The sequence below is a fragment of the Schistocerca serialis genome, chromosome 3, assembly GCF_023864345.2.
Source record: "Schistocerca serialis cubense isolate TAMUIC-IGC-003099 chromosome 3, iqSchSeri2.2, whole genome shotgun sequence".
Taxonomy (NCBI): domain Eukaryota; kingdom Metazoa; phylum Arthropoda; class Insecta; order Orthoptera; family Acrididae; genus Schistocerca; species Schistocerca serialis.
Genome location: NC_064640.1, coordinates 147,929,124 through 147,948,850, shown reverse-complemented (window position 1 = coordinate 147,948,850; position 19,727 = coordinate 147,929,124). Strand labels below are relative to the sequence as shown.

Here is a 19,727-nt window from a genome sequence, read left to right as displayed (position 1 = left end):
GATGCACTTAATGAACAATACTTACAATATGAATTAAATAGTCATGTTACCAAATCTGAATACACAAGTATTCTAACACAATTTTTTGAAATTTGTGGTAAGTTCCTATGGGACTGAACTGCTGAGTTCATCGGTTCCTAGGCTTACACACTACTTAATCTAACTTAAAGGAACTTATGCAACAGATCAGACAGACACCCATACGCAAGGGAGGACTCTAACCTCCGATGGGGGAGTCACCCTAACCATGGCAAGGAGCCTCAGACCGTGTGGCTACCACACACGGCTCTAACAAAATTCAATAATTGTGTCTCTGCGTCACATATCAGTGAAACATTAATCAAGTTCATAGTCACATTACCATAACACAGCTAGAAAATAATTATTTTACAAAAAAAGGAAGTAGAAAAAGCTTTTGCAGATTGTTTCTTAAAGATACCTTTACTTCATACGTAAACCAATTAAGCTATCTTCAAAAGAGAATGGGTGGCAAACATAAGGTGAAATTTCATTTTCTTACTGGTGATGAAGTATTAAAATACACATTTGAGTATGATGTAAAAATGAAGAGAATTACTATTTTTGTAGCAAATGTAACTGGTGACCTGTCACCTACTGATTTTGAAATAGAGATAAAACTTTTAATGTTTGTGGACGTTGTTATTGTTGTGGTCTTCAGTCCTGAGACTGGTTTGATGCAGCTCACCATGCTACTCTATCCTGTGCAAGCTTCTTCATCTCCCAGTACCTACTGCAAACTACATCCTTCTGAATCTACTTGTGTATTCATCTCTTGGTCTCCCTCTACGATTTTTACCCTCCATGCTGTCCTCCAATTGGTGATCCCCTGATGCCTCAGAACATGTCCTACCAACCAATCCCTTCTTCTAGTCAAGTTGTGCCACAAATTTATCTTCTCCCTAATTCTATTAAATACCTCCTCATTAGTTATATGAACTACCTATCTAATCTTCAGCACTCTTCTGTGGCACCACATTTCGAAAGCTTCTATTCTCTTCTTGTCCAAATTATTTATCGTCCATGTTTCACTTCCTCACATTTGTGGAATGCAGATTTTATATCCTACTCAACTAATAATCCACCCCTTGACGAAAATTAAAGACAACATTTTTATACCTCTAAATCAGTCTGTTAAAACTGCCCGTTTCTGATGAATTACTCATATTTGTTGAATTATTTTTACATCTGATACATTGGAGCAATAATGAATAAATTTTTGATCGATATCAATGGGTAATCAAATGTGGTGCTTGACATGCAGAAAATTTGTTGAAACACATGGTCATTACGAAGTAACAACTAAGAATGGAAGTCAGAGAGCTGAGGGTCATTGCACAATATCTAAACCGCAAACGGGTAAATTTGTAAAAATTTTTTGAAGGGTATGGCCTGCAGCCCCCCATGAACCATGGACCTTGCCGTTGGTGGGGAGGCTTGCGTGCCTCAGCGATACAGATGGCCATACCGTAGGTGCAACCACAATGGAGGGGTATCTGTTGAGAGGCCAGACAAACATGTGGTTCCTGAAGAGGGGCAGCAGCCTTTTCAATAGTTGCAGGGGCAACAGTCTGGATGATTGACTGATCTGGCCTTGTAACATTAACCAAAACGGCCTTGCTGTGCTGGTACTGGGAACGGCTGAAAGCAAGGGGAAACTACAGCCGTAATTTTTCCCGAGGACATGCAGCTTTACTGTATGATTAAATGATGATGGTGTCCTCTTGGGTAAAATATTCCAGAGGTAAAATAGTCCCCCATTCGGATCTCCAGGTGGGGACTACTCAAGAGGACGTCGTTATCAGGAGAAAGAAAACTGGCGTTCTACAGATCGGAGCGTGGAATGTCAGATCCCTTCATTGGGCAGGTAGGTTAGAAAATTTAAAAAGGGGAATGGATAGGTTAAAGTTAGATATAGTGGGAATTAGTGAAGTTCGGTGGCAGGAGGAACAAGACTTTTGGTCAGGTGATTACAGGGTTATAAATACAAAATCAAATAGGGGTAATGCAGGAGTAGGTTTAATAATGAATAAAAAATAGGAGTGCGGGTTAGCTACTGCAGGCAGCATGGTGAGCGCATTATTGTGGCCGAGATAGACACAAAGCCCATGCCAACTACAGTAGTACAAGTTCATATGCCAACTAGCTCTGCAGATGATGAAGAAATAGATGAAATTAATGACGAGATAAAAGAAATTATTCAGGTAGTGAAGGGAGACGAAAATTTAATAGTCATGGGTGACTGGAATTCGTCAGTAGGAAAAGGGAGAAAAGGAAACATAGTAGGTGAATATGGATTAGGGGGAAGAAATGAAAGAGGAAGCCGCCTTTTAGAATTTTGCACAGAGCATAACTTAATCATAGCTAACACTTGGTTCAAGAATCATAAAAGAAGGTTGTATACCTGGATGAATCCTGGAGATACTAAAAGGTACCACCGAGCGAGGTGGTGCAGTGGTTAGCACACTGGACTCGCATTCGGGAGGACGACGGTTCAATCCCGTCTCCAGCCATCCTGATTTAGGTTTTCTGTGATTTCCCAAAATCGTTTCAGGCAAATGCCGGGATGGTTCCTTTGAAAGGGCACGGCCGATTTCCTTCCCAATCCTTCCCTAACCCGAGCTTGCGCTCCGTCTCTAATGACCTCGTTGTCGATGGGACGTTAAACACTAACCACCACCACTAAAAGGTATCAGATAGATTATATAATGGTAAGATAGAGATTTAGGAACCAGGTTTTAAATTGTAAGACGTTTCCAGGGGCAGATGTGGATTCTGACCACAATCTATTGGTTATGAACTGCAGATTGAAACTGAAGAAACTGCAAAAAGGTGGGAATCTAAGGAGATGGGACGTGGATAAACTGAAAGAACCAGAGGTTGTAGAGAGTTTCAGGGAGAGCATAAGGGAACAATTGACAGGAATGGGGGAAAGAAATACAGTAGAAGAAGAATGGGTAGCTCTGAGAGATGAAGTAGTGAAGGCAGCAGACGATCAAGTAGGTAAAAAGGCGAGGGCTAATAGAAATCATTGGGTAACAGAAGAAATATTGAATTTAATTGATGAAAGGAGAAAATATAAAAATGCAGTAAATGAAGCAGGCAAAAAGGAATACAAACATCTCAAAAATGAGATCGACAGGAAGTGCAAAATGGCTAAGCAGGGATGGCTAGAGGACAAATATAAGGATGTAGAGACTTGTCTCACTAGGGGTAAGATAGATACTGCCTACAGGAAAATTAAAGAGACCTTTGGAGAGAAGAGAACCACTTGTATGAATATCAAGAGCTCAGATGGCAACCCAGTTCTAAGCAAAGAAGGGAAGGCAGAAAGGTGGAAGGAGTATATAGAGGGTTTATACAAGGGCGATGTACTTGACGACAATATTATGGAAATGGAAGAGGATGTAGATGAAGACGAAATGGGAGATAAGATACCGCGTGAATAGTTTGACAGAGCACTCAAAGCCTGAGTCGAAACAAGGCCCCGGGAGTAGACAACATTCCATTAGAACTACTGATGGCCTTGGGAGAGCCAGTCATGACAAAACTCTACCATCTGGTGAGCAAGATGTATGAAACAGGCGAAATGCCCTCAGACTTCAAGAAGAATATAATAATTTCAATCCCAAAGAAAGCAGGTATTGACAAATGTGAAAATGACCGAACTATCAGTTTAATAAGTCACAGCTGCAAAATACTAACGCGAATTCTTTACAGACGAATGGAAAAACTGGTAGAAGCAGACCTCGGGGAAGATCAGTGTAGATTCCGTAGAAATGTTGGAACACGTGAGGCAATACTAACCTTACGACTTATCTTAGAAGAAAGATTAAGAAAAGGCAAACCTACGTTTCTAGCATTTGTAGACTTAGAGAAAGCTTTTGACAACGTTAACTGGAATACTCTCTTTCAAATTCTGAAGGTGGCAGGGGTAAAATACAGGGAGCGAATGGCTATTTACAATTTGTACAGAAACCAGATGGCAGTTATAAGAGTCGAGGGGCATGAAAGGGAAGCTGTGGTTGGGAAAGGAGTGAGACGGGGTTGTAGCCTCTCCCCGATGTTATTCAATCTGTATATTGAGCAAGCAGTAAAGGAAACAAAAGAAAAATTCGGAGTAGGTATTAAAATTCATGGAGAAGAAGTAAAAACTTTGAGGTTCGCCGATGACATTGTAATTCTGTCAGAGACAGCAAAGGACTTGGAAGAGCAGTTGAACGGAATGGAAAGTGTCTTGAAAGGAGGACATAAGATGAACATCAACAAAAGCAAAACGAGGATAATGGAATGTTGTCAAATTAAATCGGGTGATGCTGAGGGGATTATATTAGGAAATGAGACACTTAAAGTAGTAAAGGAGTTTTGCTATTTAGGGAGTAAAATAACTGATGATGGTCGAAGTAGAGAGGATATAAAATGTAGACTGGCAATGGCAAGGAAATCGTTTCTGAAGAAGAGAAATTTGTTAACATCGAGTATAGATTTAAGTGTCAGGAAGTCGTTTCTGAAAGTATTTGTATGGAGTGTAGCCATGTATGGAAGTGAAACATGGACGATAAACAGTTTGGACAAGAAGAGAATAGAAGCTTTCGAAATGTGGTGCTACAGAAGAATGCTGAAGATAAGGTGGGTAGATCACATAGCTAATGAGGAGGTATTGAATAGGATTGGGGAGAGGAGAAGTTTGTGGCACAACTTGACTAGAAGAAGGGATCGGTCGGTAGGACATGTTTTGAGGCATCAAGGGATCACAAATTTAGCATTGGAGGGCAGCATGGAGGGTAAAAATCGTAGAGGGAGACCAAGAGATGAATACACTAAGCTGATTCAGAAGGATGTAGTTTGCAGTAGGTACTGGGAGATGAAGAAGCTTGCACAGGATAGAGTAGCATGGAGAGCTGCATCAAACCAGCCTCAGGATTGAGGACCACAACAACATGGCCTGCAGGCTACTATTCGAGAGAATAATTGTTGATGAATCATATAAAGCAATGAGAAAAAATTTCAAAAGAGGAAATGTCCTTTTTCTTCATATAGATGATTTGTGGCATGCTGATGTAGCAGAAATGGATTCGGGCAACGTAAAAGGAATTTCAAAAAGAAGTATAGGCTATTAACACATATTAACTACAACCGATTTTTTCAAAATTTGCTTGTGCAATTCCTGTCAAGGACGAACTGGGTAAAAATATAACTGATGCTTTTGAAAAAATACTTAGAGAGAGAGCTTCAAGAAATACACGGACAGTAAGGTAAAGAATTCTATGATAAAGAATTTTTAAGAGATTATGAAATAAATACAATGTTAATCACTATTCAACTTTTATTGAATTAAAAGAATCTGTCATTGAAACATTTAATAGAGCGCTAAAGAAAAAATGTGGAAGAGATATGCTCTTCAAGGGAATTATGTAAGTGGACTGACTTCATTACAGAACTAGTTGAGAATACAGTAATACAAAATGTTCAACAATAAAAATGAAGCCAGTAGAAGTGAATGACAAAAATCGTAAGCCAGGTGCCAATGTATCTAATAATAACCCAAAACTTAAAATAGGAGATAAAGTTAGGAAGTTTTGAAAAAGGATACACAGCTAATCAGTAGAAATTTTCGAAACTGGAGGTGTTATTCTTTTCAATCCAATTAAATTCAAACTGAAGGCAATGGATGCAGAAGAAGTGAAGGGAAATTTTTGTAGACAACAACTTCAAAACAAATTATCCTGAAGCATATCCTGTTAAGAAAGTTTTGAGGAAGAAAAGAGATGAAGTATAAGTCAAATGGTTGGAATTTGATGACACACCTATTAGTTGGTTTAATAAAGAAAATATTATATGATAAAAAGGTAAAACTGTTTATAATTTTCTTTGGAACTGATTAAAATATTAAATTTCTTGATTATGTTATGAAAGAATGTAGGATATTTTTTGATATTATTATAAAAATTAATAAGAATGATGAAAGGTCAAAATTATTTGAGTTTTTAAATTGGGTGACTCAGTCAGATGGGTTTAGACATTTAGTTTATTAGATGTATATAAAAATCGTTCTGAAAGTTATACAAAATTTAATTATGAAAAACATAATTGAATTTTCATTTTTATTGAAAAATAATATAGTTTTTATATTAACTCAGTCTGATGATGATTCGCTATATCATTATTCAATTGTGCTTGTGTATATCCATCCAAAACATTTACAAACTTACAACAATAGACAATCTTAAAAATTTCTTTCAATCTCTGGTACAAGTATATTTCATAACTCATTCTTAACATTTCTTCACAATTTGGATGCCTATATTGAATAATGACCAATTCTTTTTGCAGAATTACTCTTTGTATTCTAATGACATGATAATCATATTCACAGTCAGAACTAAATAATTTTAAAAGCACAAACATATGTTTCAAATAAATATCTTCAGTTAGGGTAACAACATGAGGTTTCCTTTACCAATTATTTCGTCTTCCTCATTATGTTACCCTACAAACACTTCCTTTGATCTTTTCAAGATATTATTATCAATCTCTTCCTGTACGTTTAATTGATTCTTGTAGTATGTATAAACCACTTTTTCGAATTGATGAAAAAACTTCACTCATAACCCATTTTCTGAATTGTTTGGATATTTCTTTATTAGACTTTAAAATTAATAAATATAAACCAGAGTCATTGATGATATTGTGTTTTTTTCATTGTTGGTTGGGGGACTGGCAGTCCCCTAAATATTTTTCTATATTTTTGTATCATCTATATCAATTTTTTCTGATGGTCTTCTTGGTATCTATATTCTCCAGTATCTATACAACATCTGTAGCTTGAACCAAGGATTACTCTCTTTTTCATTTATCTCAACCACATTGTTGCTATTATAAACAATCCTCATGTTATTCTGAATAAATTCAAAAATATTCATTGCAGATGATACAGCATGAGATGTGCTTGAAACAGACGCCATATATAAATAAATAAAATTTAATAGAAAAAATATTTTGTGTGTATTTAAAGAGTACAAGGATGTAAATTTTGATAAGGCGGAAGAATCATTCACATTTCGATAGGTATATATTTTATGTTGTTTTTCCTTACTGTAGTGAAAATTCATTAATACATATGTCCTTTTTTACTACAAGTTGGTCGCAAAATCAACATAAACTTTCTCATTTTGTTTAAAGCTTTCAGGTATAAAATAATTGACCTGTAAAATATCTTACAAGAAAGCTATAATACCATCAGTTATCAATACATATTTTTCTCCAAATAAAGAAACCCAAATATCTTTAAACCAAGTACCTAAATTTTAGTTGATAGTTCTCATAGGTCATGAATATATTCACCATAGTGGCATCTGAATGGCAAGCAGCATTAGACGTACTTGAAATGCAAAAGAAATGAAATTTTATAGGAAAATAATTAGAATATATACATATTCTAATACTAATGGATTATCAATTTTTTCTATGGATGGGTTTTCATTAGCTCTTAGAAATTTAGTGTAATGACTTATTTCTTCACATAATTTCAGACATCAAATTTATTACACCAGAAATATCATATAAAAACACAAAATATCAGTCATAATCTTTTAGAAAAGCCTTATAATTTATTTGATAGTGATGAAAATCTGTACTATAATACAGGGCTAAGGATTTAGTCCTTTGCAAATCTTCATAATTACAGCCAGTAAGTATTTGCTGCCTTGAAACAGACAGTTTTTCATATACTCATAGAAAAAAATCAAGTAAGAGGTGAACCTACAATATTAAAAGTTAGCGAATTGAAAGCTAGAACAAAAGAACTGGGATATAGAGGATAGTCTACAATGAGAAAACAACAATTTATCGATCCCAACAATAAACAGATGAATTGTACTGGAAAGATCTAAAAGCTACAGCAAAAGAACTAGGAATTGAAGAATATGCTATACTGTACGAGGAACAAATTTTTCTATGCGTATGATTTTGAAAAATGTGTGTCTTGAAGAACTATTTTAATTGCATTCAACAATTAAAACATATAGATATAAAGTTGCTGATAATACTAAAATGCATGGTGTACAGGGCGATTATAATTAAAGTTAAACTTTCAAACCGCTGTAGAAGTAACACCACTGGCCAGAATGACATCATATTGCAACAGAATATTATCAGAGAAGGAGGAAAATGTATGGCAGAAGAAAAATAAATAGTTGCAAAATGGAGCAATAGATGCCACTGTAAGCATCATAATTTAATAGAGGTCGACTACAAATGGCAAATGGATCGTACAACAATGCCTAAGGTGTACGTTGGGTGTTAAACAATCTGCACTACTCAGTGTGAATGAGTGTACAGGTGTGATACTGTTAGTTACGTAAGCCCATCCACCACAGCAAGGTCATATCACATCGGATCGGAAAAATCGGTTTTTAATTGTTCTGAGACCAAAAACCACATAAAAAGCATCAATCACGTCGGTTTTTAACTGTCCCGAGGTCAAACGCCGCATAAAAAGCATCAATCACACCAGTTTTTAATTGCCTTGAGGCAAAAATCGGCATAAAAAGCATCAATCAAAATCAAATCTGATTATTAATTTCTGTGCGACTGGTGCAAAACATGTTCAGTAAGCTGTCCACCGTTTTCTGAAACAAGTTGAAATCGAGGAACAGCATGTTCCTCAACTGACTGGAGTATTTCCAGGGTCACATTCAGAATATGTCGCGCAATGCATGCCTTCAATGCAGCTAAGTTTGCAATCGGAACATTGAGCACATCTTTCAGATAGCTCCACAGTGCTGGCTAAGAACAAGTAACAGCGACGGCCAGGATGTAGGGAAATGGCGCCTGATAATTCTAGCATTTCCGAAATGGCGCTTCAGTAGCTGCTTAACTGGATTTGCAATGCACGGAGGTGCCCCATCTTGCATAAAAATGATCCCAACCACACATCCACGCTGTTGGAGAGCTGGAATGACGTGGTTGCGCAAAAAACATTCGTAGCAGTCACCAGTGACGGTACACGTAACAGGAATGGAAGCCCCTGCCTCTTCGAAAAAACATGGCCCTGTAATAATCTTTGGTGTGATGTCATAAGCGAGTGACTGCGTGTGAGATCGCTCTCCAAGTTTTTATATATTTTTAGGTTTCAGATACATATTTTAGCGGTTTTTGTGATAATATTTACTATATAAGTGACTTATTAGTGGTTTCTTCATTCACCTCTGCCTTACTTGTGTTGTGACCTGATATTTGTGAGTGTTTCGTATCATGCAACGTAACCTCTTACCTGTGTTTACGTTCCGCGCTGACCAGTTGCAGCTGTAGCGGCGCATCAAAAGCTAAGTACTAATTAATTGTTTGTGTATAGTGGTTTATTTAGGAACTTTAGTAGTCTTCAACCGGAGTTTTTTGTGTTTTCTGGTGAAATAATTTCAGAAGAACCTTTTGGGAACTGGTTTCAGCTTCGTTACTGTGTCATTAGACGTTTGATTCTCTTTCTGTATTAGTCTTTTGTTATATTCACATTTGTTGTTTATTAATACTGTTAATAATAGTAGTTACTTCCCTTGTAGAGTAAGTTTGTGATTATTGTAGTCAGGTTTTTAACATCTTCTTATTGTAGTAGCGGAACTTAGATAAAGTTGTTTTCTTGTTTCAATAACTGTAAAATTTTACCATGAGTGAGAAGTGTGGGCTTTGCCGTAGGTTCGTGAGTAGTGGATTGCGGTGTGAGACTACTTCGAAGTATTTTCACTGGGGGGAATGCAGTGGGGAAGCCAGTGGGCATTCTGGTGAGATCTTCTCCTGGAACTGCAGGTTATGTAGCAAGAGTAAGTCGATGGAGGAGCAGGAGCGTAAGGTCTGTGCCCTTCAGGTGCAGTTGAAAAACGCACAGGAGGAGCTAGATAGGATGAGGAGGGAGAAGGGGGTTTGGGAATGGGAGCTGGCTGTTGGCAAGACATCTGCTAGGAGAAGAAGATTTTCAGATAGTTTTACTATTGGTGTTTACAATAGATATGACCAACTGTCAGAGTCTAGTGGAGAGGAATCTCTAGTAGCTGTAGATGTAGGAAGTATGCAGCAGACCTCAGTAGTTACGGTGGGTAGAACAGTTGCAAAGTCGAAGAGGAAGAAAAAGGTTCTGCTGTTAGGTAGTTCTCATGGCAGGGGCGTAGGTCAGCAGTTGCAGGAAGTGCTGGGGAGTGAGTACCAGGTCACCAGCATTGTGAAGCCTAATGCAGGATTGGCTCAGGTGACTGTTAACATAGGAGGGTTATGTAGGGATTTTACTAAAGAGGATCAGGTAGTGATTGTGGGTGGGGCTGGTAATAGTATTGATAGGGATGGGGAGTATGACATAGATGGTGACCTGGAAAAGATAGCCACGCAGACTGGCAACACGAATGTGCATTTCGTGGAACTGTTTCAGCGTCACGATCGGCCTCATCTTAATACAGCCATCAGGCGTAATAACATAAGACTTGGGGGTGCGCTGATGACAGAAAGCATGGGTCACATTTCAGTGGTGTCGGTGGAGTCTATCAGCAGGACGGGTTTCACTAGACATGGCCTGCACCTCAACAGGTATGGGAAGGGGAGGTTGGCAAAGCTTATAGGTGACAGCATAGGTGGGGTTGGTCGGATCACTCATGGGAAAATTCCTGCAGTAGTGGGTGTTAAAGCTGCACTTTTTTTAGATTGAAGTCAGCTGATAGGTATTCCTGCTTAAGGGAAGTCTCTCTAATAAAGGAACCACTTTTGACAAAGCTGAGGTATCCGAGTAATGAGGGAATTAGTATATTTCATCAAAATATACAAGGTATTAGAGATAAAGTTAGTGAACTGCTTATAGATGTTGACTCTAAAATTATTGGTATATATGAACACTTCTTAAATAAGGAGATAATTCAGAGGCTTCCTTTACCAGGATGCAGGTTGGCTGGCAGCTTTTCGAGGAGCTCTTTGCGGTGTGGGGGAGTAGCCATGTATGTGAAAAACGGCATCCCATTTGAGTCAATTGATGTTTCAAAGTACTGCACTGAAAAGGTATTTGAATGTTGTGCAGGTGTGGTTAAATTTAATGGAGCTAAACTTCTAACTGTTGTTATTTATAGATCCCCAGACTCCGATTTCACAACATTTTTGCTAAAGCTAGAGGAGGTTCTTGGTTCACTTTATAGGAAATAAAAAAAGTTAGTTATATGTGGTGACTTCAATATTAATTGTATAAGTGATTGTGCAAGGAATAGGATGCTGGTTGACCTCCATAATTCATATAATCTTATGCAAACCGTATTCTTTCCAACGAGAGTGCAAGGGAACAGTAGAACAACCATAGACAACATTTTTGTTCATTCCTCATTACTAGAAGGGCATTCTGTTAGCAAAAAGGTGAATGGCCTTTCAGATCACGATGCACAAATTTTAACTCTAAAAGATTTTTGTGGTGCAACACATGTTAAATATAGTTATCAACTGTTTAGGAAAGCTGATCCAGTTGCTGTAGAGACCTTTGTAAACCTTATCAAGGAACAAGAGTGGCAAGATGTTTATAGCGCTGATACAGTAAACGATAAATATAATGCTTTTCTCAAGACTTTTCTCGTGCTTTTCTCAGGTGCTTTCCGTTAGAACGTTCAAAACAGGGTACTAGCACAAACAGGCAACCTGGGTGGCTGACGAGAGGGATAAGAATATCTTGTAGAACAAAGTGGCAATTATATCAAAACGTTAGAAACAGTCAACATCTAAATGCAGCAGCCCATTACCAACAGTATTGTAAGGTGCTTAAAAATGTTATTAGGAAGGCAAAAAGTAAGCGGTATGCAGATAGAATAGCTAAGTCTCAGGATAAAATTAAAACCATATGGTCAGTCGTAAAGGAAGTGGCTGGTCTGCAGAGACAGGTCGAGGATATAGAATCAGTGCATAGTGGGAATGTCCGTGTTACTGATAAGTCGCATATATGTACAGTATTTAATAATCACTTTCTGAACATAGCAGGTGAACTAAATAGAAACCTAGTCCCAACAGGGAATCATATAGCGCTCTTAGAAAAAAGTGTTCCAAGACTGTTACCTGAAATGCTCCTCCATGATACTAACAAGAGGGAGATTGAGTTAATAATTAAATCACTAAAGACCAAGAACTCTCATGGATATGACGGGGTATCTAGCAGAATACTGAAGTATTGTTCTATGTATGTTAGCCCAGTACTTAGCCATATCTGTAACTTTTCCTTTAGGAGTGGTCGGTTTCCTGACCGATTAAAGTACTCGGTAGTGAAGCCACTTTATAAAAAGGGAGACATTCATAATGTTGACAATTTTAGACCTATTTCTATGCCATCGGTGTTTGCTAAAGTTATCGAGAAGGTTGTATATACAAGATTACTGGAGCATTTAAATTCATATAATTTGCTGTCAAATGTTCAGTTTGGTTTTACAACTGAAAATGCTATATTCTCTTTTCTCTGTGAGGTTTTGGACGGATTAAATAAAAAGTTGCGAGCACTAGGTGTTTCTTTGATTTAACGAAGGCTTTTCACTGTGTTGACTTCAAAATATTACTGCAGAAGTTGGACCATTATGGAGTAAGTGGAGTAGCTTACAATTGGTTCGCCTCGTACTTTAAGAACAGAAAGCAGAGGGTAATTCTCCGCAATATTGAGAGTGTTAGTGATGTTCAGTCCCAATGGGGCACTGTTGAGTGGGGCGTTCCCCAAGGGTCGGTGCTGAGGCCACTGCTGTTTCTTATCTATACAAATGATATGCGTTCTAATATTACAGGTGATTCAAAAATGTTTCTGTTTGCTGATGACACCAGCTTGATAGTGAAGGATCTTGTGTGTAATATTGAAACAGTATCAAATAACGTAGTTCATGAAATAAGTTCGTGGCTTGTGGAAAATAATTTGATGCTAAATCACAGTAAGACTCAGTTTTTACAGTTTCTAACTCACAATTCAACAAGAACTGATAGTTTGATCAGACAGAATGGGCATATTATAAGCGAGACAGAACAGTTCAAGTTCCTAGGCGTTCGGATAAATAGTAAGCTGTTGTGGAAAGCCCTTGTCCAGGATCTTGTTCAGAAACTAAATGCTGCTTTATTTACCATTAGAACAGTAACTGAAATAAGTGACACTTCAACACGAAAAGTAGTCAACTCCGCATATTTTCATACGCTTATGTTGTATGGTATTATTTTTTGGGGTAATTCTTCTGATTCAAAAAGGGTATTTTTGGCGCAAAAACGGGCTGTTCGAGCTATATGTGGTGTAAGTTCGAGAACCTCTTGTCGACCCCTATTCAATAATCTGGGAATACTGACATTGCCCTCACAGTATACATTTGCTTTAATGTCGTTTGCTGTTAGCAATATTAGCCTATTCACAAGAGTTAGCAGCTTTCACTCAGTTAATACTAGGCAGAAATAAAATCTGCATGTGGAATGCACTTCCTTGACTCTTGTGCAGAAAGGAGTGCAGTATTCTGCTGCATCCACTTTCAATAAGCTACCACAAGAACTCAAAAATCTTAGCAGTAGCCCAAACTCTTTTAAGTCTAAACTGAAGAGTTTCCTCATGGCTCACTCCTTCTATTCTGTCGAGGAGCTCCTGGAAGAGCTAAAAAATTAAGCAAATTCCAGTGTTACATTGTTGATTTTCTTTATTTAAACTTACGACTTGTCACCTGAATATATTTTTTTTATATTTCATTTTATCTGTTTCTAATATCGTATTATAATTTCATGTATTGACTCGTTCCATGACCATGGAGACTTCTCCTTAATTTGGTCCCACAGAACAATAAATAAATAAATGATGCCATAAACCTGCACCACGCAGTGACCATTTCAGGAGGAAGTGGTACTGGTTGATTTGTGAGTGGATTTTCCATTGCCCATATTCGACAATTCTGTGTACTGACATAACCTATCAGATGGCAGTGGGCCTCGTCTGTCCAGAAAACCTTTCATGGCCAATCATTGTCCACTTCCATGTGAGCAAGAAATTCTAAAGCAAAGGTCTCTCTTGCTGCCAGGTCAACAGGAAGCAACTCGTGCACATGCGTAATTTTGAATGGATAGCAAGGAAGGGTGTTTTGTATGATTTTACACACTGTGCTCACTGGTATGTCCAATTTTTGGGCAATTTTCCATGCACTACACGTTTGCACACCACCACTCGTGTTCTCCTGTATTGCTGTGCCCACTCCTTCCACTGACGTCGAATCAATTCGTGTCCTCCCTCTACCAGGTTGCGCAACAAAAGAACACATATTTTCGAATTTCCTAATCATTTTCTCCAGACCTACGGCAATCTTCAGACCATCGCCTTTTTTCAAACCCTTCAGTGTCCAGAACTTCTGCAGAGTGACGTGTGTGCACAGTCATCATTCTTGAAGTACAGCTATACAAGCAGAGCGCGATCCTGGATTGAGACAGTCATGGCGAATGTTGCAGACGCGAAAGGAGTAAAAGTCTGTACCCAGCATGTTTATACCAACTTCAGTGGGTCGTGTGCATGACAGGTGTTTTCATTTACATATTCCGACGTGTACAGCACCATCTACTGTTCAATTTTCGCACTATTTTTTTTCTTCTGCCATAAGTTTTCCCCCTTCTCCGATGATATTGTATTGCCATTTGACGTCATTCTGACCGGTGCTGTTATTTCTGCAGCGTTCTGGAAGTTTAACTTGATTTATAATCATCCTGTATTTGCCAAGGCTTATATCAGGACATTATAAACTGTCAGAAGATTTCATGAGAGAAATTCAAGATAAAATTGATTGAGATATTACATCAACTAAACAAAATTTATGTGTAGATTTTTATAAGAGAACTTCAAGGCAAAATAAATTGGGATACTAAACTGAAGAGCCAAAGAAACTGGTATACCTGCCTAATACCCTGATAGGCCCCTGCCAGCACGCAGAAGTGCAGCAACACGACGTGGCAGGGACGCGAGTAATGCCTGAAGTAGTGCTAGAGGGAACTGAAACAACTAATCGCGCAGCGCTGCCCATAAATCCGTAAGAATAAGAGGGGTTGGAGATCTATTCTGAACAGCACGTTGCGAGGCATCCCATATATACTCAATAATGTTCATATCAGGCGAGTTTGGTGGCCAGCGGAAGTGTTTAAACTCTGAAGAGTATTCCTGGAGCCACTCTGTAGCAATTCTGGATGTGTAGGGTGTCGCATTGCCCTGCTGGAATTGCCCAAGTCCATCGGAATGAGCGATAGACATGAATGGATTCAGGTGATCAGGCAGGATGCTTACATACGTGTCACCTGTCAGAGTCGTATCTAGATGTAACAGGGGTACCATATCACTCCAACAGCACATGATCCACACCATTACAGAGCCTCCACCGACTTGAACAGTCCCCTACTGGTATGGATCTATGGATTCATGAGGCTGTCTCCATACCCATACACGTCCATCAACTCGATACAATTTGAAACGAGACTCGTCCGAACAGGCAACATATTTCAAGTCATCAACACTCCAATGTCGCTGTTGACAGGCTCAGGAGAGATGTAAAGCTTTGTGTCATGCAGTCATCAATAGAACATAAGTGGGCCTTTGGCTCTGAAAGCCCATACCGATGATGTTTCGTTAAATGGTTCGCCCGCTGACACTTGTTGATGGCCCAGCACTGAAATTTTCGGAAGACTCGCACTTTTGTCACGTTGGACGATTCTCTTCAGTCATCATTGGTCCCATTCTTGCAGGATCTTTTTCCGGCCGCGGCGATGTCGGAGATTTGATGTTTTAACAGATTTATGATATTCACGGTACTCTCGTGAAACGCTTATACGGAAAAATCCCCACTTCATTACTACCTTGGATGTGCTGTGTCCCATCGGTCATGCGCCGACTACAACACCACGTTCAAACTCACTTAAATCTTGATAACCTGACATTGTAGCAGCAGTAACCGATCTAACAACTGTGTCAGTAACTTGTCTTATATAGGCGTTTCCGACCGCAGCGCCATATTCTGCCTGTTCACATAACTCTGTATTTGAATAAGCAATCCTATACCAGTTTTTTTGACACTTCGGTGTATGTCACGTGAAAACGTCACTAAAATTTCCTAAGAGATGGGAGACTACATCAACTAAACTAAATATATCTGCATATTTCGTAAGAGAAATTCAAAATGGAATAAACTGAAATGCGATATCAAAATGAAACCTACAAGACAATTTCATAAGAGTAGTTCAAGATAAATTAGATTGGTTATACATATACCAAAGAATCAAATAGTACCTGAAGATCACATTAGGGAATTTCATGACAAATTAGACTGGGATGATACTTCAAGTGAACAACAATTATCAGAAAATTTTACCAGAGAATTCCAAGACAGAATAAATTGGAATAGTATACCGGTAACACAAACTTTATTGGAAGATTTTTTGAGAGAGTTTCAAGAAAAAATTAAATTGGGAGCATCTGTCAAGTGATCAAACACTCTCTGAGGACTTTATAATAGAATTTAAAGATAAATTTGATGCAATCCCATTTGAAATATCAAAATTTATGTGAATCTTTCAAACAAAGAATAATAATTCCTTCTGATACAACTGAACAACTATTTTATCGATCAAAATCATCAAGTTCTGCAAACGAAATGTTAGCATATGTTTCCTAAAGAATGTTTTGATAAATGGTTGACATAATATTCTTCTTGTACCTCATGTAGAAATCTTATTAAAAGAATATAATTAAAATTTACAGGAGCCAAAGATTTGACACTTGGAGGGTTCCCTGAACAGGGGACCCCTATGAGTTCAGTAAAACACTTTTTTATACAACACAATCTGATGAATATTTATTTTATGATTAATCAATTCTTTTTGTGTGTAATCATTCAGAATATTGAAATAATTGTGATAGCAAACAACATGTAATTTTTCTCTCATTCTCTGGTACAATTTTATTGAGTTGAGATTATAACTGAGTATGAACTGTCCTTCAGAATCTAAATGTATACCTCTAATATTGTTCAATTCTTTTTGTGGGCTTCTTATTTGTGTTCAAATCACGTAATAATAATATTCATAGTTACCATCAAATAACTTTAGAATAACAAAAGCTGCTCTTAAATTCGGCTCGATTGTTTCAGGTACAGCATGAGGCAACTTCTTCTTTCCTTCAGGGTTTGTCCCACGTCCCTACGGGGTACGCTACAGGGGTCTGTTGTCTCCATTTCACTCTATCACAGGCTGCATCTGGGTGGATGTCCACGCATTTAAGGTCTTCATGAATTGTATCAGCCCAACGTTGCTTAGGTCGTCCTTTGGGTCTACTGCTGAAGGCTACAAGTGTGTAAGCCACCTTGACAATAGAGTCATCACTGGCCCATAAAACATGCCCAAACCATCGAAAACGACTCTCACGCATCTTGTCTTGGATCAGTGCAACACCACCAAACTTTTTCCTAATGCTGTCATTAGAAACGTGATTTAACTTAGTGAGGCCCACTGTCCACCTTAGCATCTTCTTTTCCATTACACTTAGGCGGCATTCTGTCTCAACTGTAGTCGGCGAGCACTCACTAACATACAAGGCGACTGGTCGGATGACAGTGCGATAGATTTTTGATTTTAAATTATCTTTCATCCTGCAGTCGCAAGTGACTCCGGTTGTTGTTGACCATTTCATTCAGGCTGCCTGAGTTCTGGTGTTGACCTCTTCGGTGAGTCGGCCGTCGACGGTGATCGTGGAACCAAGGTGCTGACTCATACTAGTCAGATCTTCACCATTAATGGTGATGGTTCCTATTTCATGTTGTCTGTCTGATGTCATGTACTCGGTTTTCTCCAAATTAAGGTGCAAACCGTGTTGCGCCAACCGGTCACTCCATTCTTGAGTTAGGCTCTGCAGATCAAGCTTGTTTTCTGCTGGCAGCATTAAGTCGTCAGCATGAAGTGGGGTCCAAGGTAATGGTTGGTGCAGGTCAGCTATCACTGTGTACATCACGAGAATGAACAGAACTGGTGATAATGCAGAACCTTGCTGGACACCGACTGTGATGGGGAATTCCTTGGATAGTCCTGAGGCTGTATGGTCATAACTTCTCAGCTGTGCATAAAGTAAATGCACCCAGTTACTAAGTTGCTCCGGCACATGATGCTGTCGAGGTGACACCCGGATGAGACTGTGTGGCACCTGATCAAAGGCCTTTTCGAGATCCAGGAAAGCCAGATACAGTGGCTTGGCTTTCTTATGATGTTTCTCGACTAAGAGTCTTGCGACATGAATCGCATCAATTGTGCCACAGTTCTTCACAAATCCAGCTTGGTTTCTGGAAATCTGTGTGATCTCACAGATCCTTTGGTCCAGAACACGCTCAGAGACTTTCATGGCATGACAGAGAAGTGGAATTGGACGGTAGTTGGTGCACTCAGTGGGATTTCCCTTCTCCTTAAGGATAGGCAATGTGATGCTCTGCTGCCAATCATCTGGTGTTCGACCCTCATCAATGATCTTGTTGAAGAGTTCCGTTAACGATTTGGCAGCCTTCCAATGATGGGAACACGATAAATCTGCAGGAAGGTCATCTGGGCCAGTGGCTTTCCCAGGTTTCATTTTCCTCAAAGCAGCTTGACCTTTTCGACTGCATTTTCTCTTACAGGCCCTTCAACATCTCTCATATTGACCATGAAGAGAAAATTCGAGAAATTAGAGTCAATACAGCGGCTTACCGACAATCATTCTTCCTACGCACTATTCGCGATTGGAGCAGGGCTGGAAGGTTCAGATAGTGATACCGAAAGTACTCTCCACCACTCACTCTTAGCTGGCTTGCGGAGTATGATGTAGATGTAAATGAACTGTGTTGCAATTAGCAATTAATAGATACATTCCATTAAGAAGCTCGTCTTATATTGTCTTGCCAGGAACAATAAAAAATAAGAAAGGTTATATAAATGTGAACAATAACGGTCAAATACGTTTTCTATGAGCTATGAAATTTACTTTCTCCCCCCACAAATCAAAATGCAAACAGCGTCATAAGATAAAAAAGAAATGTTGGTCTTGATTAATCAGAAACTAGAAAATTTTGAATTCCTTTTGTGATTGATAATATTCCTAACATTGAGATTAAAATTAATGTAACTATTAATGTTTATTCATTTGTTGAAAAATATCAAGTTTATCCATTAAAAGAAGAAAGAGAATCATATTAATTGGCTTTATTTCAAAAATGGTGAAAAATCACACCATTGTCATACAAAAAATTATCTAGGCTTTTTTGAGTCATATTACAATACATGAAGAAGTACAATATATTTGTGATACGTGTTACACCACTTCAACAGTTAGGAAAAATTAAATACTCACACAACAAACTGCTTAGTTAACAAAACATTAAAAGTAGACTTACCAGACAAAGGTTCCTATGTATCAACATACACAAAAAGTTCCAGTCGTTATTTATGTAGATTTTAAGAACTTTCTATTAAAAATGTCTAACTGTCAACTAAATTGAAAAACGACCAAGATATTTAAATTAATTCAAAAATATCCTGTATTAACAAAGTATGATTTTCATAATTGTTTATATAAGGAAATATTAAAAGACAGATATAAACTTAGCAATGGAAAGATAAATCCAACAGAATTAAAATTAAATGATGAATCATTTACTATGAAATATCGAAAACATGAACCAAGTGGTTTTTGTTACCATATCAGT

General features: G+C 38.2%; 1 non-coding gene across 1 annotated transcript; it reads left to right on the top strand.

The window, feature by feature from the left end:
* Window positions 1–2,458: 2,458 nt before the first annotated feature.
* Trnaa-cgc (transfer RNA alanine (anticodon CGC)) lies at window positions 2,459–2,531 on the top strand. The gene has a single exon. It is a non-coding gene; the product is annotated as a tRNA-Ala (tRNA).
* Window positions 2,532–19,727: the final 17,196 nt, after the last annotated feature.